Raw genomic sequence first — 21,207 nt, forward strand, 5'->3', positions numbered from 1 at the left:
TCTAGCAGACTCCTACAAATACAGTAGGTGCCTGGTACAAACACAGTACACCACAGTGTGGCTCAGACTGTCTGGGTTAGGAACAGACTGCAACAGATACAAGACTATATAAAAGTACTGGTAAAAGTATAGTAAAGGGATTCAAGATGAGGGGGCTGTAGGGATAGAAGGAGGGAGGAGTGGCGAGATTGAGCGTAACAAGCAAGCACACATAAAGCCTGTCTCATTCTTTTTTCCTCCCCTCCCTCCCTCCCTCTCTCCCTCCCTCTCTCTCTCTGTCTCCCCCCTCTCTCTCACCATTACAGCAGCATTAGAAGCTGAGCTGCTCAACTGTTCCAAGATGTCAGAACTACAAAGCTCCCTTGAATGAGGGAATGTGGGGCCCAGGGCGGCGAGTGGGTCTGGAACAGCTGGCCCAGTGGTGGGGCCTCCTGTTCCCTCGCTCTGCAGCCGCTAGCTAGCTGGGACAAGACAGGGATGTCTGACTGGGGGGTGGTATGTGTGTGTGTGTGTGTGTGTGTGTGTGTGTGTGTGTGTGTGTGCGTGTGTGTGTGTGTGTGGCGGGAGACTGGATAGAAGGGGGTCAGGAAATGTTTCTGTCCTCTCAAAGTATAGGAGAGATGTAACAAGGGATCACCTGCCAGGTCCCCCTGACCAACGCTTGAGAGGACGGGATGGGTGGGGACAGAGGGGGCAGTGTATGGTTGAGGGGTGAGGTTGAGGAATTGCAGTCAGTGATCAAGTTCATTTCAGGCTTTGAGATTTCAGTGAACAGATGTTACAACATCGCACTATGACACGTAGGGTACCAAAAAGGAATTGAGGAAAATCCAGAGTAGGAATTCAGAAAGTTATTGGATGGATTTATTTTGCAACACACACACAGAATTACGTGTGCGTGCACACATGTGGACAGAGAGCTGCATCTCCATCTGCTCATGCTCTGTGCTTAGGGAGACATGGAAAATTACAGGGAGAGAACACTTGTGGCTTCCATCTCGTCTTTGGTGTCAGAGAAGTGTGACTTAAAAGGGAGGAGGATGAAAGGAGACAAACTATTTTCGACAACTGTAAATGGGAGAAAGCTCTGAGCTGTTGAAGCTCAGCACACAGAGAGGAGAAAAGGGATATCATATATGGTTTCGGCAGAGTTCAAGGAAGGTATCAAGTTAAAATGAAGCTTAACTCGGCAGCGCATCAGCAAGCCTCCAATTTCCCGGAGCGTGAACATAGATGAACGTACGGGTGCTCGTGCGAGCCAGTTGCAGGCCACCACACATGATGCTGGAAAAGACGGCTCAGGTATCGCAGAGAGCAGGCACAATGCAGGCCAAGCTACATCTGCACTCACGGTTATAGAAGACCAACAATTAATAGCTGCGATGGAAAAACGTCATCCAAAGAACAAACTCAAAGCAAACAATTAATGTAAACCACCATAAAATGAATGTAACCAAATGACGTCGGGGTCCCATGAACGGGTTCTGTTGTTCATTTAAGAAATGGCACCATTCAAGAATTTCACTGTAACTGTATTGGTACTTGGTTTATATTGCTGTTTGTTTTTTTCCCATGCTTTGGGGGTGTTGTCATCTGCATTAATGAGATACATATGTATTTGCTGGAGCTTTTTTCTGACACATATAGGCATAGAGATGCACCCCCACCACATATGAGCACATACAAATATACGCAAGAATGCTCACACACAGCATTCCTAATGGGGGTGTGAGCACTGGAGACCTCATTGATTGTGAAGTGCACAAATTCCAAAACAGCAGAGTAAAACCTCCCCTTTTAAAGGGAAGACTGGATTATTTTACAGGAGTTTCTGTTTGAGGGCGCCACTCAGTTGGCCATGAACATGAAGCTCAGTCTCTGGGCGGCCAAGAGAGGCATCCAACTAAGATTAGAGCCGGTCTTAAAACCGGATCTTAATTGTGTACATTTGTAATTATACAATGGTTCGCCTCTTCCCTTCAGAGTAACTTCAACATCTGGAATTGGGCATGACAGAGGCGTTCTTTACCACAGTTAGACGGAGAGAAACAGGGGAGAGAGCGAACAAAGAAGGCACAGAAATAATCTGGGGAAGCTTCAGCAAGACTAGTAAATGTGGGCTTTTCCTTTCCAGTGTGCAAGCATGTGAGGTATGTGCTGGATGAGGACACAAAAGATGAGTCCTGGAGTTCCTCTTTTGGCCCAGATCACAGCAGTGGACCAGCCAGCCAGCTATTCAATCAGCCAGTCAGCCCAACAGCCCCAGCTGCAGCAACTAGTGCTGTTGGGGACTCTCAGCAGCTTCTTGGAGACTGCAGTGCATGTGCAAGTGGCCGCATGAGCGTGCATCTATGCAGACTTCACCGCAGCGCATTCGAAACTTTAGGACTGTATACAATCGATTCTATATGACCATATTTCATGAAGCCATGATTATCGGCTGTGTAAATGAGTTTTACCTGCCCTGAATGTCTCACAGAAGTCCACCAATCACAACCTCTGCATCTGCAGTGAGCTTTAAAAAAAAAAAAGTGTCTCTTTGGAAAGTCACAGCATGGCGCAAAATCCCTCTTAAGGAGATAAAGCTTGACGTGGGACCTTACTCATACCAACACCATATTCTATGCAGGACAAAAATGTCAACACTGAGCACTGCAATTCTTCTTTAGAAGGGGTTTTGTGTGGGGCGTCCTGATGTGCGTCAGAGCTTTGGAACACTGTGGTATCTGGTCATCATGCAGGATAACTTTCTTGGAATTTGTACTGCTGTTCCGAAATGGAAGCCTGAGGATCCTTTCTTGCCATAAAAAGAGGGACGGAGCTGCGGCTGCTAAACTTGTATTTTCTAGCAGGTCAAACGTGCTGATTGACTTAAAGTGTATTCCTGCTATGCACTTTGCAGACTGTTTCTGTATGTGTTCAGTCAAGGAAAACACCGAGACAATTTCCACTCCGGTGGATGAAAAGACGTATTCATTTAGACGGGGGGGGTCGAACTGTGGTTTGATTGACATGATGGCATGGAAACGGTTCATTCATCTCTCACCATAAACTACTGCTTGTGACGGCCTGCGCTCTGAAACCTGAGCCGGCAGCAATCTACCTCCTGATGTATGTATAATGTTAACATTAAGTGAGGCAATAGCACTCATTTCCTTAGCTTATTTTTGCACACACAAGTTACACAAAGAGAGCAATCTCACACGAGTCCCTTCTGCAGCAGGCATCGAAAAAAGAAAGAGGAAGCTTCCTTCTGCGGGAATGGAGAGGACAAACACCGACAGTCAAAGCAAGCGCGGTCGGCCATTTGAAAATGGAAGACAGGGCTGCAATAGTAGCTCGTTGCTGCATGTTCATCAGGACTTGATTCAGAATTCTGATGGGATACGGCAGTCTTTATAGGAGCTTTGTTGGAGAGAGTATGAAAGAAGTTAGAGTAATGGAGAAGAAAGGAATTTATAAAGGGAAAAGACAATTATGACTACTTTGAGCCTGTCAGGCCTGCAGTTAGCCTGAGAGTCACATCATAGCACATATTTAATACGCCTAGAAATGGTGCGACGTAAGGCTAGACACAAAGGAAGATGGATGTGAGGAAAGAGTAAAAATATGACCAATTCTGTTTCGATGAACTCGCTTTTCCTGCCAAACCTTTAGCGGTATGACAGATCCAACAATTATCTGACTAGAGGATAGTATGTTAAGTCGCACACTAATGAAGACATCTGCTGTGAGTCGGTCTAAAAAGACCGAAGATGAAAGGGCATCTCACAGTAGACGGATTGACTGACAAAGACAAGTGGCACCACAACCACATTTTAAAATTTCTTCCCATTTTCCCGTCAGGGCCGACAAAGAAAGACAACCTATCCTGCGTCAGATGAAACACCACCAAATGTCACTCGAGTTTCCTAAATCCCGACAATGAGTCAATTATACCTTACCTCAGTCACTGGCAGACTACATAAAGCCAAGACAGTTGGTGACCTCAAACTGACTCCAGAGATGAAGGCATGAAATGACAATCCAGCGCTGACTACAATGCCTGCAAGACATAGGCCTTAAACTGTCTCTGTGGTATTTTCTCTACTGCTTCTAATACACACTGTCAGCTGGCATACTCTGTCCGAACTTGAAAGAACTGACGTGGGACCAGCGCAAAGGCAAAATATGGCAAAATATGATCAGAAAATATCAGGTGTGTGGACGTGGAGTGTATGCATGTGCCGGCTTTCCTTGGCAGGTGTCATTCCCTTGAGGACACACACACACACACACACACACGTGCGCACACACACACACAAACACACTCAGTGTCCTCTGCATGAGATGACTCACATGCCGTGACATCTGGTTAGTGTTGGCTACATTGTTCGGGGCAGCGCGGTGACTTAACACTACGCATAATGGAAGGAAAAGGGAAAAGGAGAAAGCCATGGCATAAAATACACGATTACAATATTAGGCCTCGGTTCTCCAATAATGTTTTTTCCTCTATTAACAATGGGACACCATACTGCCAGCACAAAGGCGGAAAACATTAGAATCATAGCAAGTTGATACTTGAGTTTCTGCTGTTTTAGTTTGTAAAAGTCTGGCTGTCTTCCTGCTGTCTGCACATGTTCCACCTTTACAGATAGAACAGCTTCAGGGCTGAACAGGGAAACAGTGTGAAGTTGGTGAAGATAGTGTCAGGTCTGGTTTAAATGAAGGAATTAAAAAAAACAATAGCATTAACTGTGCATGGAAATGAGCTCAAGACGGACCCAAAGCAAAAAAATAATCTGCAATGTATTTATCCTCTCATCCCTCATTACCGCATCCCCCCATGGCTTCATCTGGGAGAGACACTGGTGGAGAGAGGCTGCTGAGGAGACCCACCTCCCTCTTCTCCCAGCACTGCCTCAGGAATGCTTTTCTTCTGGCCCCCTTAGCCCCATGTGTAGACGCCCTCTCTGCAGGGTGTGTTTTGCATGTAAAGCAGGCTGCAGATGCTGTCCGCAAAAGCGACCAGGAGGGACAAGGGGGACCAGGACACAAGGAGGCCCCACTGCCATGCCACCCGCCTGGCCTCGCCTCGCTTTGCTGCCACCCCCTCCGCAGCTCCCCTCCCACAACACCTCTCATTACTTCACCCCTCGACAGTCCCCCTTTCCATCCCCGGTTCGACATGCCACCCCTCCATCACCCCATCGCCTCCACCCGCCCCCTCGACCATCCCTCTGCCACCCTCCTAGCACACGCAGTTGTGCGTCTCCTGGGAAACAAGCTCTAGTTGGTGTATAAAGGCACGCTGAGCTCAGACAGACACACAAACACACACACACACGCACACACACACCATACCACTTCAGTGGAGTGAAAGACCTGAGAAACGGCATTTGGACACAGGGAGAGAGAAAGAAAGAGAGGAGGGAGAAAGAGAGTGATCACCTCTAATAAAATGGTTCTTTACAATCCTGTTATGCATATTCGGCTTGACATGGCCACATTCAGGGGAAATAATTAACAAGTGTATGGCGTACATTAATATTGCCTTTGACAGCAGACAGGTGGCTGGCTGGGAGCAGATGTTAGGAAGGAGAGAGAGAGAGAGAGAGAGAGAGAGAGAGAGAGAGAGAGAGAGAGAGAGAGAGAAAATTATTACACGGTTCTGGACCATAAACACAACTTACATTCTACCACTGAACTTTCATAGACTTCTTGATTTACAGTTAGTCGATTAATCTATTAGTTGATAGACGTAAAATTTATTGCAACAATTTTTGATAAAACGAATAACTCATTAATCAAGAAAAATATCAAATCAGCAGCCAGTTCCAGTTTTTGCAAATGTGAGGATTATATTTTCCGTTTTGTATTTAGTACCTTTGGGTTTTCTAATGTCAGTTGGTCAAATCAAGCAATTTGTAAATATCACCTTGTGGCATTTTTCCTTCATATATTCATCTTTTTACAATATATAGATTAAATGAATGATCAATTTATTCATCTATCAATATTTTAAACATGCCACTTGCAGCTCTACATCTCTGTATAATAAAGTATCTATTGCATGACCTACAGTGAGGCATCCATCAAATGATCCTTCCTACCAGCTCCTGTGTCTGCTGCACACAAAGCACCACAGTGTGGCCAGTCCCGGTGGGTGCAACTGGGATGACATAATACTGTTTTCCATCCAGCTTCTCCGCTCCCAGGATCTATACTGTGCTGAAGGTGTGGTGGTTGTCTTTGTACGTGGTAGGTTGAATAATTGTAGTGACACACCGGGACATTTGGATAATGACCTTTTTGTTAATTTGACAGAATACACAAGTCGGCAAGTCTTTACTTGTGCGATCCCAGAGAACACCTTTGCGAAGCCTTGCGAATGCTTATTCAATCCACAAGCCTGCTTTACAATCTGTTTGATGAGGAGTTACTGCCTCACAAAGTGACAGACAGACTGGGATGTCGGTTTCCCTTTTGTGTGGCTGTGTGGTTATTTCTATTAAGAACTGCAGTGCAACAATTCGGCAAGCTTGTGTGAAAGCTGCACATGTTGTCACGCGTGAACAGCTTGAATGAAGCCACATTGACCGGGCACCCGATTTCACCTGCAGCCATTCATACAGCACACAACACATGTGCAAAGCAACACCTGTTGAGCGATACCTTTAGAGGGATTTAGGACCTTTTGAACATCCACCGACACGACTTTATTCTCCAACAACACAAAAAAGGAACCATCACATAACCAGAGGAAACATTGAGCAGCATCACCATTGTTTGTGGGATTACTCACAGGTATTCCCATGGTTGAAATGCAGACTTGAGATTAAACCAGTCTAAATGCAGCCATTTCTCACTGCACATCTACTTCTCTTGTCTACAGTTGCTGTCGGACTCTGCAGCTAAAGGGGCCGCAAGCAAACACATGGGTCAGGAGGCAGAAACTCAGGGAGTCTCCATGCTTTGCTCCAGCATTTGGAACCACTCTCGACCTATCACAAATTCCTCTTTCTTGGCAGCTATGCAGCTTTCCCTCTCTCCCTCTCTCTCTCTCTCCCTTCCCTCTTTTCATCATTGCTGGCAGTAGAACTGTAGTCTACATTCTGCACTAATTAACAACCTTTAGAGGAAGACCACCAAACTGGTGAACGAACTGGCACACTCGAAGCACGCTTACAGTAAGACTCTCTTTCACTCTGTCTTCATTCTCTGTCCATCCCTCTAAAGGGTGTGTTGTGTTCAAGGTCGCATTGCGTTAGTCAACACAACTTTCAAGCTAAGATGGAGCTCCGTGTAAAGTTGAGACCACACACACACTCAGTGAAAATGATCTATGCCCTTGGCATTGACCCTGCTACTAACTCTTGCATGGCAGCTAGCCTTGCAGTGGAAGCTTGCTGTGTGTTATCAGAGTATCTAAATAAATAACCGCAACATCCACATTGGCAGCTCTCCCTCTGTCACATACAGTAAACAGTGAACAATACAATACTTATAGTATTGTGGGCTGGTTTGGACTTACACCTTAATGTTGTTATTGTCTTCACCATGTCCACCAAACCTGAGCTTGTTATTAGCCAAGCCCAGGATTTTGGGGACTTTAAACTATGTAGTAGGACTCAAATTGGACCCTGGGGAAAGTTGACGGGATTTATGTGTTCTCCCGTTTTGCCTAGTTGAATATTAAACTTGGACTTTATAGTCTAGACCTCAGGTTCATGAGCTTAACCGGTCGGACATATTCTGAATCTCAAATTCATGTAAACCTCTGTCAAGTTTGTGACATCTATAACCCTCTAAAATGAATCATGTCTATGTGAACCTACCACTGGATTCATGCTTGATGCTAAGTGGTTAATGAGACTCACAACATATACATCTAAATAGTAGGTTTTGATCATTAGTTTACAATTTAACCCATGGACGGCACCCTTGCAACACCAGACGAATGTATCGTACATGATTGGGCCATGTCGCACGCGGTAAATATTAATGAAGTGAAGGAAGCGTACCAACAAGGACACATCTGACTTCCAGGTGTCATTCAGCATCACATAGACTGTACTCACATGGATTTACCCCTGTATCTGATGCACATGTGTGTTACCATGGCACAACTGACAGAGGAGCTGGGGTTTGTGATTGAGGATTATCTAAAGGGAAAGATGTGTTTTCTATCGCACTATTGTCTTTTTCTCATGAAAACTAGCAGAGGAATATTCAACACACACACACACACACACACACACACACACACACACACACACACACACACACACACACACACACACACACACACACACACACACACACACACACACACACACACACACACACACACACACACACACACACACACACACACACACACACACACACACAGCGTCAAAACCCCAAGCTGCCGGTCCGGAGCATCAATCGAGTCTCTGTTCGTTTTCCTCACCCTCCTAGTCTCCACTGCCATCTTCAACCACCAACATCCACATCACATAATTTGTCATGGAGCAGCACAACCTAAAACCAGACAAGTAGCCTTTAAAGTGCACTTAAACTCAAATCAGGTACTCACTCCTTTGAAAATACAGTACACTGAATAGTCTGGGTCTCACTGGTTTCCATTCTCAGTCTTCTCTTGGGAAAGTTACTGAATACGGGGGCAGAGTGGGAAGGTCACAGGCTGTCTTAAACTCTTGTCTAAGAAGTAAATTCTTAACATTTCTGAAATGCCTTGATTGCCAATGTTGCAAGCAAACAGTAGCTTCCAGATAGATGCAGTGCATTAATCAGGGCCATAGTGCCATGAAACTGGGACAGAAGTTAGAGAAGTGGTCTTGTGACCAAAGGGGAAATGTTATTTCACATCCCTAGAGCAGCTGGAGAAATGTGGCGGGGGAAAGTGAATGACAAAACTTTTCTCCATGTGCCCTTGAGCAAGACATTGAATCCACAAATATCCCTGTTAAGGAGCTCAGTGCCCAAAAGTAGAAGGCTGCACAGCTCCACAGGTGTGTGGTTGCCGGTGAAGAGTTGAGCGTGTCGTTTCAACTTTTCCTGGATAAACAAAGCGCATAAAACACCCCCGTGTTCTTGGAACCATCATGACATTGCCAGGCAAAGAAACACAATTAGGACAATTGACAAAAGAGGGGGAACATTATACGGTGACAGAAGGTATTTATTGTGCACCTTTTATCTGACAAACTCAACTCCATGTCAAAAGCCCTGACAAGACACCCCAAACATATAAAACAAGAGGCGAGGGGCAACGAATGAAGGAATTCCAAGAAGACAGTGGGTCCAGAGGAGACAGTTTGCCTTGTTTCCCGAAGAGATGCTCCGGCATGCCGCTGATCACAGACAGCCTCCCAGCGTTAAGTGATTCTGAATAGCAGCGAGGGGACAGCGAGAGGACAGAGGAACAAGATTGCTGGACCGGAGCAGGGTGAGGTGGTGCTGGCAGGGCCGGCACGCATTGTTCTGGGTGCCGAGCAGGAGGCTATCACGGCCCCGGGGCCCAACCGCTAGCCACGCGCTCCTCACCGAGGCCCGCATGAATTATTACATTTCGTTCTGTTATCTTTCATCATGGTTCATTACAGATTGACAATTGAGCTTCAAGAGAAGCACCACGCTCAGGGGTCCCCCCCCCCCCAGATGCCCTCAGAAAGAGAGCGAGTGAGGGAGAGAGAGAGAGTCAGAGAGAATCCCTGCACTCTCCACTGAAAAGGACAGAGGACGATGGACAAAAACACATTGTCCGTGGATTTAAAAAGGAGGCTTATGGCTGCTATGAAAAAAAAGAAATGTGCTTTTCGAAGGAGAGAAGAATGAATCTGCCCGCTGATGCACGCTCAATGAGATGTACGCTAGCGGAGCCATAGAAAAGAAGCGTGAATTGAAAGGGATGGAATCTGAAGCAAATGACACTCGAGTGTTTTGAAAATAACTGACAGCTGCACAATAGGACACCAAAACAGACTGCAATCTGCCCATAGACAGATGAAAAGACAGGGACTTGAATAGAAGTGCGACCAAATACATACAGAGATACTGTCCATTAATAGCAGAAGTGGATAAATAGACAGCCGTGAAAATGGACATGAAAGGTGAGGTTTTGCTCTGATAAATGAACCAGACAAAGAGATAACTACAAAGAATGTGTGAAACAATTAGGCTTTCTCGGTTTAAGTCCGAGTGCCACAATCATGCTTAGCAACTTTAGGCCCTGAGAAATTTTATTTACCATAGAGTCGCACTTAATGTATACAAACACATTCACACAGAGACAAAACAGAGACCAAATGTCACTTAAACATTTCAGTTGTGAGGAGTTCAGAAGGGGACATTGGTATGGCGTAAGACCTAATCACAGCCGATTACAAACCTGTCTGAATCAGTGAAGTATCCCTGAAAGAATGAGCCATAACAATCCAGGAGAAATGCATGTGCACTGGTATTATCGCAGTGTCTCGCTTTGTTATATGTGTCTGTATGCCTGTGTGTGTGTGTGTGTGTGTGTGTGTGTGTGTGTCCAGAGAGGTGAGTATCAGAACACACTCCTCTTGTCACTCGCTGTTCTCTGCATAACACAGACATTTTCCATTCTGTCAGCGCAAGCAGCGAGCACACTGGCTCCTTCTAAACTCAGCCGCCACTTCATTAAATGACTTCAGACTCTTGGCAGAGTCAGTGGGAAAAGTCTATATTAACTGTGTGTGAGATCCACGGGGTGACCAACAAAGGCCATAGTTGTTCCTCTACGCTGGGTGCTGCTCGGGGGATTTCTGGAGCCTATCGGGGTACCCCTCCGCTGGGCCCTCTGCTCCCATTTGTGTCTCACACATGCTCTCGCTTCTTCTTCTTCTTCTTCTTCTTCTTCTTCTTCTTCTTCTTCTTCTTCTTCTTCTCTCTCGCTCTCTCTCTCTCAGACCTCACATATATACAGACAGACACAAATAAACACACAAGGATGCACACTAGAGACACATAAAGCTCGGCTGACTTTTGCCCTACTTTCCAGGAAATGGCGTTGCGATTTTGAGTTACTGTAAATCAGCAAGTACGAGACCAGTGCCAGCCACAGTGCAGAATGAAGTGCATGTGGTTGGTGGGGCACAGTTTTGACATCATTATGCAGGACTGATCGCATCGTGCAGGATCGAGCCAAGTTATGGGTTGCATTAGAGAGTGTGGGGGGGGGGGGGGGGGGTGATATGTGTTTAGACTGGAGAATGGATGGAAAAGAGTAAGAGTTGACGTGTCTTCTCGTAGTCCGGCGGGACGGCTGGCTCACTTGTTTACAGGAGGTTCAGATGGAGAGGGGCAGCCTGGTGGTACCTGATGGCCAGGAGGGGAAGCCGGCGACTGATTCAAAGAATTTCTATTACCAGTTCTGGTAATGGCTACCTTCTGTGGTGACCTTTACCCAATCTGGTGGATTTATTTGTTCTAATTAAGCGGGTTAGGGCCACATGCCTTCCCAAATGAAGTCATTCATCTTGTTGTGACAAGTCGGAGGAGGAAAGGCCAATTATCCCCCAGGAAAAAGAGCAATTTTTTAAATACCAGGAGGTGAAGAGTCTGTCAGAGAGGGTTAACATTTACACTAACACATTCAAAAAAAGAATGTACTTCATGGTCTGTACGTGATGTTTCATATTCCAGTGTTGCCACGATCTATGCCATTGCTGGTATTATACATTTCATTTATACAGTATGCACCGACTGCGCTGTACAGTGAATGAGTTCCTGTGCCTATTAGTCTCGCACTCTCAACACCAATTAACAAGATTAAACTTGTGTATGTGCAGTACGGAAAAAACAACATCCATTTGATTCTGACTTTGATGGTGACGTGTGCCGCACCTACCCATACAGAACACACAGTTTTGAGGAAAAGATATATATCCAATCAACTAAACACAGCCTCCAGCATGCCCCCCCCCCCCCCCCCCCAGGGTGGAAAACAGTCCACAATGTCTAGATCAACAGAGGCTCGGACGTGGACTGAGGCAGCCCAGCGAGAGGCCTCCTCTGCCTGTCCTGATGAACCCCCGCTAGCGGGGTACCTGGTATTGATTGTGTGTGTGCGCTACTGAGCTGCAGATGTGAAGCTGGAACATTACCGACGATACGAGGATGCATACAAGCACAACACTCCCCACGCAGCCATATTCATTCATAACTTTTCATCCTCCTCAAACACAAGGTTCCCTCTCTTGTTCATTACCTGCCCACACACCAGCATATGTGACGATACAATTCAGTCTGGAGTTCCTCCTCCATGTCGCCGAAACTACACAAAGCTCACCTTTCACTGGAAACTCTTCGACAAGGGAAGTTTACTTTCAATTAAAACACGCCACAAAGACGTGCGCGCGCACACACACACACACAGCCACTAACCTGCAGGTGACTCCCAAGCATCCTGAGCCATCCACCACATTACACGAGGAGATGAAGGAATAACACCAGGCAACAATATGGCTCAGTTCTTTTCACCGCGGGGTTTCACTCTGAGAAATGTTTGGAGTTTCAAAATACTACATCCTTCCTGCAGTACGCGAGCATTCTGAATAGGGCTTTCTGTCTCTAATTGGCGTCTTTTACCTTTATATCAGTGTCTCTCTCTCTCTCTCTCTCTCTCTCTCTGTCGAGCTCTCTGTCTGTCTTACAAACACACACGCAATGGCGTGTACAATGTCAATGCACATATGAGCACACGTAGCCATGCCCGCTACATTCCCATCTAATCCACATCCATCCTCTCTGTGGAGTACACTAGATTGGTTTTGCTTCTAGTGTAAACTTCTAAGTTGAGGTCAGACTTTTGGGGTCACAGGGGCCTACGGAGGGCCATGCAGCTCGACTTCAAAGAGAGACAGGCGTACGCAGGGGAGCTATAGCTTGTTAGGGCTTTATCTGCCCTTATAGTTCTCACAGCCCCTACATGTCTGTGTCCTATTGTTAAAGACAGTCAAGGCTCTGTTGGCTGGCGGCAGTATTCAAAATGTCTTTTCTGCACAAACCAGAGTTGCAAATCATGCAATGAAATAATCATTTAAAAAAAACACATCTATCTTCTTTGATTGGTTGTTTGAATGACTTTGGAATAGAATTTATGCTCTGACAGTGTGAGGTATTTTCCCACGGCAAAGCTCTTTAAAAAGGTGCTTAATACGAACATTTCTATTGCCTCTCGACGGCTCTCAACATGGCGCAAACTACGCAACAGCGCAAACTACGGCAAAAGTGCCGACAGAGCTCACAGTGTTTACCTGAGGGGGGAACCGGAGGGTCGGTGTCGACGATTACGCGACGAGGCCCTCGGACGGGACGGCGTTACCACCTGTAACCACATTATGAGAGCAGTGCGGTGCGGAGACCATGAGAGAGCACACTCACATGCACGTGAGGCCAGCTGGGCTATGTCAACAAAGCAATGAGAGGCTCTAAAAACAACACAGAGGGAGAGTGACTTCATTCTCTGCTCAGGTAGACATCACGCCACTATATCTTTACATAGCAAATAGTTGTTTGCTGCTATATTAATGCTCCGACTATCGAATTTGGCACCTTTAAGATAACTATTGATTTTGTGTAGAAAGGTGACGGGCAGAGTGAGGACTACTTTAACTGCCTCAATTATTGATTAAGGCTGAGTATCAAGCCTTCAACACTTTTGACAACCAAAATGTGGCGTCAAACGCTTTATTACTATCTTGTATACAAATGCTTTGATGAATTTAGACTGCATTTATTAAAATAAACTTCTTTAATGCTAGACAGGATTTAATATCTAATATTTCAAGAACTTTTTTGTTTAATGAATAAAAAAAAAACGTACCTGGCAGAACAAAATATGTGCATTCTTCTTAATTAAGAAGAATATAATTAAACAATGCACTTCCCTAAAAACAATATTTTGTTGCAGAGTCAATTGTTTAGTCCTATAGCTAAAGCTGGAACTCACAGTGAGGTCATGTTTCTTATTGAGTCCTCAGCTTTTGATTTCATCAACATGACTTTTCTGCTATCTAGTGGTGATGTATGAGAACAACAGCCGTGCTTTTTATCTGGATTAAAGGCAACGCCAATATTTTCTAGCAGTGATGGTGCACACGAAAGTGCTTATGATGAATAATTGTGTTCGTCATTTTGCTCAAAATTTTTTTTCATCACTGCCAGAGCATTCTACTACATCAGTAAATATGATTGAGACATTTGAAAGGATAACACGCAAATATCTGAATTGGATTTTTTTCCCAGAATCCTCAGGAATTAATTTCTATCACAGTATGTAAAAAGAGAGGGCTCTACTTCTCATTCATTAATATTAAATCCATATATTGCTATAAAAGGGGATGTGTTTTTGCACTCACATTTATATATCATATCTGATCCATACACAACAGTACTTTATACACCTCGTATATGCTTTAGAGGTGATTCAACCAAAAACACATATCTGTCCTCTAGATGCATATAATATTATATAAAATGTCATTTCTGATCAATTATAATGATAAGTGTTATTTAGTAATATGACAGCATATTAACGTTGTATGCAAAATCTGTCAGGGTCACTTTACATTAAGTAATTCAGCTTTAAAAAACAACCGTTATGTGTGGAATCATAAATCAACCTTTTGAAAGCCAGTCATTTGCATATTGTTGCATCATTGTTGTGTTAATGGCCAGACAGATGTGAGTCTATTATGACTTCTTAAATATACATTAGTGATTCACCAACAGGGAGCACTGCTTGGTGAATAAAGTTATACTTCTCTAATGATGCAAAAGATGATCAATCATACTACAGTAGATGTTGAAGGGATGGCTTAACTTGCACAACCTTTCCTGACCACTAGAGGCCAGCGTTTCACCATATATGAGCTACACCCTGGACCGAAACCATCGCCATGATAATTACACTCCCTCCAACGGAGTCCACAAACAACTGAAAGCAGAAGAATGAGAATCCAGGGGAACTTTTGAATACATCTCTGGTAAACACACGATTTAACGTGGTGCTTGTGCGCGTTTCTTTGTGGAAAAATAACGTTTTACAGATCTGCCGATTAAATCAACTAATGGTTTTAGTCAACTAAGAATTTCTTGGGTTTAGGAATGCCTGGAACAAATAAGGCAGAGGAGCCAAAGCTGTTGATGATGTTTTATGAAATGATGATGTACTGCCTACAGCAAAGATATTAGTCACCATCGTCTTAATATCCTATTTTTATTAAAGCAAATTAAACCTTTTACCAAGGAAATTCTTCTTATTCTATCATGTAATAAATAGTACTTGTTTACAGAAAGTGTCTGACACAAGAAACAGACTAAAACGCATTTTTAAGACTGAATCTATCTTAAAAAATGCGTTTTAAAACAAACGTGAGTGCGTTTGTGTTACTTGTGTGTATCCACATCTCATGTAGTGTTTCTAAAGAACATTGAGATATTTTGCAAGATACGTTTCAATTTAAAAATAAATCAATTGAAGAGAAGTGGCACTGTCTGGCACCTAAAAAAAAAAAAGTTAGTTTTTAAAAAATATCCAGACTTCATGACACAACGATTGGGAAATGCATTGCCACAGGGGAATTATTTTTTACCACAACATAACAGTGCCGGCAGCTGATATACCTCTCAAGACAACAAGACACGTCTGAAATGTCTGACGCACTGTACTGACGACCAAAAGCTGCCAGCTTGTCAGTAAGGACGACCGCAAAAAAAAAAAAAAAAAGAAGAAGTTTCTACTTCACAAAACACAACATGACAAGCCTCAGCGAGCAGGCAAGAAGCACACATTGTGCTACTTTAATAATGCAAAGCTGTAAAGCAGAGTAAACTAATATATATGCAGCAGTAGAAGCTGTGCTGTGGTCAGTGCATCATAGATTCATGAGGAAACAGAGCTTTCAATTATTTTTCTGAAACTTTGTGGGGTGACAGTGTAACATTACTCCTGCAACAGTTGAGTGAGATATCAATGTATGCACAGCTGATGCATCTACGTTTATGAAAATGTGGTTTTTTGAGAGGTTGGTGCTCACGGACTGTCAAGACAACCTCCTAACTGCTAGTATTGAAGATGAATATGGACACAAACAGCAGAAAATGAACATCCGACAGTTCATTCGATACAGCTGATTTAATGTGTAATAACTGCATTCCTACAGTATTTATGCTGGCATAATCTGCTCCGCCAAGCCAAGATGTTGTTCCTGCAGAGCAGCTGCAAATCTCAAAGTTGATCCTGGTCCAATTCTATAGTAGACACATCCGTACATACATTCTGGCAGTGCTCCTCCTCCTCCTCCTCCTGCACTAAAAGAACATGCCAGCAGTGCTCCTCTTCCTCCATTTCATTTTCAACCTTGTCTCCAAGTTCTTCTCATAGACTGTCGGGTTTATTCACCATTGTCGGTATCCTTTGTGTCTCATAGGGAGGCTCAGTGCACAACCAGACATCACACTTAGTGACTCTGAGAAGCAAGCAAGAACAAAAAACTACAGCTTTAGTTTGGTTTGGCTGCAGAGTTACGTTTTTCAGACACAGATTCTTGGAGGAAAAATAAATCCCCCTTACTTGGACGATGAGCCCTTTCTGAAATATATCGACTTTGAATACTGAAAAGTGTAAGGTTTGCACACAGGCATGCGATACTATGAGCAGAGTTTCTACCCAGAAGGCTGATTATCATCACTAAATGCGGAACCACAGAATACAAATTGAAAAAAATGTAACTGTTAAGCAACAACTGATGTTTATCACTAAAGTTGTCTCTTGTAGAGTAACGCAATGTTGTTGTCTTCTGTACTTTGGATGTGCAACTCCTCTAAAAGATGTTGAATGCATGAATAAATACAGTTCTGCTCTTTTTCCCTCTATAGACCAAAGACTGTATAGAATATGCCTTCATCTCATGTTTCCTCAGCAAAGCTTAGCCACCTTTTTCCTCACATGTATTCGTCTCTATTCTGTATTTCCTGTAACATGAACAGCACGAAGCCAAAGAGGTTGACAACTCCAGCATCCTCGTCTCAGCGCAACTGCATGGTGCATTTAAGAGTACTCAAAACCACCAAAACACAGCGGTCCGTCTGTCAACGCTGACATACGCCTCGTTTGTGTGTTTCGGAAGCGTGACAGGAAGTGATGACGTCAGCATGTTTCATGTAAGACGGCAACTGGGGTGGCTGTGAGAGCAGCTCAACGTGAAAACAAACAAATCTGGTCTCCCTGCGAGGTGTCATCGCTACGTGAGACAACTGACACGCAGGTTACAGCTTTTTGATTTCAGCTGAACTCCAACTGCGGTACAAAAACAGTACAATAGTAAATCAATATGATCAGACCAGATGTGAAAATTAGATTTTAGGGGGGCTGAAGCCCCCCTAAAATGTTCTTCAGCCCCCCCAAATAATTTGGCATTATTGGCTTCAAAAAAAAAATATATATATTTTTATTTTTATTTTATTTTGGTGATGTCATTAAATTAAACTATTGTTTCTCACATGGACAAGTTATTTATAACTAACATGCTACATATGTGCGTGCGTTCTGGTTTGTATGTTTTCTCCCCCTTCAAATTATAATCCTGCTCATAATAAAACAAGTAAACAACTCAAAAGTTGACACTGTCTCCATCCATTGTGTGCGGTCCCTTTAAGAATTAGGATTTGGGAGTGACGCGGATATGAAAGCTAGTTTATCCGTCTTTCAAGCAGGAAAATTATTTCTCTCTTTATTTGAGAAAAGTTCATATTTGTGTTGTCAAATTTCACTATGACCCTGAAATTCTGTCTCTTGTGTTATCATATACTGAATGCAAGCAAAACTACAGAGCAAAATCACCCTCTTTCTGATTGAACCAATCTATGAACTGTCTGAAACAATAGATATCCGCGGCCCCAAATGGGCCCCAAAAACAATTGCCACTCCCCTTGGGGCTAAGCCCCCCCTTTCTTTGAATCCTAGAAACGCCCCTGGTTGGACCTATCAGTCACATCACGGGGAGCTTTAGGTCGATGACGTGTTACTAAATGACCTTAATCAGCAGAGCTAAGAGAACGGTGGAGAGAGTTTCATTCTTAGACATGATATATACATATACACATACATACATATATTCATCCAATTCCCAGTTAAAGCTCAGACTTTACATTTGAACCTCTTTGCCACAGTGTCAGTTTACATCCAAAACAATATCAAGATGCCAAAAATAGCACTCAGTGTTTCACGGTCCAGGGACTTTTGGAGAGGAGAACATACTGCCCTTTAAACTTTTACTGAAAGCCGTTTGTCTAATAGTGACAGAGTAGCGACTGCTGGAGAAGAGACACATTTCTCCAAAGTAGAAACCCAATAACAAAGAGTACAATACAATCAAGATGAAGTAAACGTATGAAACTGTCCAAAGCCACAAATGCGTCACATTTCCAGAGAAGTTCCAGCAAAAGAAACTCATGATTGCGTGCAGTCACTCCTCGCTCCCTCACTCCCTCTCTCCCCCCTCCCCCACCAGACCTGAGTCTCTGCCAAAAGCGGCTTCAGTGTCTCAGCCAATCTGACAGGAAGCTTTTCCCTCCCCCCCCCCCCTCCCCCCCCCCCTTCTTCCTCAGCCCCTCCTTCAGCTGAGGTGGGCGTGCTGAGGAAACACAGAGCATGCAGATGTTGACGTTCCACAACGAAGGTTGTGCCCACATCCGCTCAGAATAAAGACTTCTGTAGCCTACAGCAGGCTGTTCAGACCAACAGTAAAACAGCAGGCAGCCAAACACGGCACATCTACAGTGTGCAGTACACATTCAGCACCACTGGAGTTCACGGAGAAGAACTGTTACGGCTTAATTAGGCCAGACAGAAACTTTACATCTGTGAGTGAGTGAGTTTGTGAGTTGGTGAGAGAGAGAAAATCCCAGGGGAATGCATTTATCAATCTGAAAGGGAGGGGGGGGGGGGGGGTCAGCTGAAAGTAATTCTAAACATAAACACTTTTTCCTGTCAGCTTTTTACGTGCTGGGTGGATAGATTGTCACATTTTCTTGTCTCACATTTGGGTGTTTCTTGATACCTAACAAGTGGTGACAAGTGGTAGGTGTCTGTCTGATACATGCAGAGGCTGCACAGCTGGCAAATAACAGGTCTGTCACTCAGTCAGGGAGCGAATGCTGAGTGATTTCTAATGAGCTCCGCTCCACCTTCAGCCTGCTCATTGAAATCAGGCCCAGTGACAAAAGCAGCTGTTACATTTAAAGTGATATATATTCCACCTCAAACACATAATCTCCTGGTAACATACACAAAAGGGGATACAATATAAATATTTGAAAACATAAAAACGGTTCAATCAAAGTAATATTTTTGGTTATTAGTTACACACACACATACATATATATATATATATATATATATATATATATATATATATATATACACACACACACATATACATACACACACATACACACACACACACACATATATATATATATATATATATATATATATATATATATATATATATATATATATATATATAAAACCAGACAGTAATGCTGAACAGAGACTTATGAAGCGTCTTGGTAGACGGGAATTTAGCGTTCCACTGTAATGTACAGTGGCGACGTCATTCGGTGGGCTACATTGTTATAAGTCGGCTTTAAATGTAGCGTTACGTATTATTTTTCGTTTTATAAATACAAACAAACAAACAAAAACAAACAGACACTGCTCTTCTTCACTTGTGTCATGCCTACATGACTGTTTTGCACCAGCACCGCTGCTGCTACTACTACTACTACTACTACTACTACTACTACGAGTCACGAGGACACGCATACAAAACGCTCGGCGCGCGCGCTCGCGCACGCACAGCTCACATAAACACACGTTTTATAAACAACTGCGGACAAACACAACTCCGTCTCACCTGTTTTTGGCACTTTGGGCTCACTTGGCTGCAGCACCGTCGCGCCGTTTCGTAGTAAATACAGCAGAAGGGTTCTAAAACAGCGTGAGAGTTGTTTACAAAGTTTCACCGTGAACTCCGATTGGTCTGAGTGAAGCTTAGTCGACGCCCCAAACCTCGGTCACCGGGCCGAGTCTCAAACGTTGCTTCCTGGAGTCGCAGCCTTCCTGGAGTCAGACTCTAAACAAAGGAGGCACGATGTTGCGCGTTAATGGTAGAATGTAAGACGAGCAGACTAGTGTTTAAGCTTCTTTTTGTTAGCACACGTTGACCCGTTAAAGCCAGCTTCAGCAGCACGCAGATATACACGAGGAAGGCAAAACGAGACCCATGATAACTATCAGCAGGCAGGAGGGGCGATCAGTGCCAATAGTGCCAATGAGTCACAATCTGCAAAAGCACATTTGACACCTATGTGTCCATATTAATAGTGAATGAATGAAGGAATTGTCATTACACCCCATGGTCTGCACCATCATAAAGGGACGTTATGTGCATAAAGGAAATACACCAATTAACACTTGATTAATTTCACCTTTTCAGTGATTTAAATTCGTGCACATGCCATCAGTAAATCATTCTCCATGCAGTAATGCAAATGTATGCAAAAACTATTCAATTAAAGCAGTATTAATAGTTATTAGAATTTATCGTGACATGTTGGATTATAGAAAGGAGGCATAATGCAAAGCCTATGCCATGAGGTTTCTTTTTTTTTTTGAGCTGTCCGGTGAGTAGTCACACATTGTGATGCACAGTGATGCAGTCGAATCCCAGTGCTCCTCGCCACCTTTAGGCTGCTACAGATAACACTGTGGAAAAAGTATCTATAAATAAAAATCAGTTTTAAATTAATTTTTTGTGCTTTACAGGCTCGCCGCTCTTCCTCAGCCAGCCTGGTAGAACAGGACAATCACCCAGGAAGTGGACTTCCAGAAGACCCCCCCCACCCCCCGACCCCACACACACACACACACATTTTTGTTGTCACTGCTTTCCAGATTATTGCACATCAATTCACACCTTGACCTTGACCCTGATGCACTTCTACATGACAGGCGGCTGTCATCATGTGAACTCCTGGGTGTGAACAACTTCCCCAGAGGTTTAAATGCCAGCAACCTCTCACCAGTGAGTAGAACTAATGGAGCCTCATGGATCACTGGAGAAATGTCCTCAACTCTGCAACTGAGAGTTTCAATTTGACCTGACTTTGTTGCACATTGATGAG

The 21,207-nt window shown here is 43.9% G+C and overlaps 1 protein-coding gene across 11 annotated transcripts in view; it reads right to left on the minus strand.

Annotated features, from left to right (window-relative positions):
• The window catches only part of ccnd2a (cyclin D2, a), a 143,340-nt gene extending 123,062 nt beyond the window's left edge, over positions 1-20,278 (minus strand). For 8 of the 11 annotated variants that reach the window (XM_076082290.1, XM_076082291.1, XM_076082286.1 and 5 more), the window contains exon 1: positions 19,938-20,278. The gene's annotated coding sequence lies outside the window, so the exon portion shown is untranslated. The remainder of the gene's footprint in view (positions 1-19,937) is intronic. The other 3 variants (XM_076082294.1, XM_076082293.1, XM_076082292.1) reach the window with 1 other exon arrangement.
• Between the last annotated feature and the right edge of the window lie 929 nt (positions 20,279-21,207).

This window comes from Anarhichas minor, unplaced genomic scaffold (genome assembly GCF_050575085.1).
Source record: "Anarhichas minor isolate MPS153535 unplaced genomic scaffold, ASM5057508v1 ptg000090l, whole genome shotgun sequence".
In the NCBI taxonomy this organism is placed as follows: Eukaryota; Metazoa; Chordata; class Actinopteri; order Perciformes; family Anarhichadidae; genus Anarhichas; species Anarhichas minor.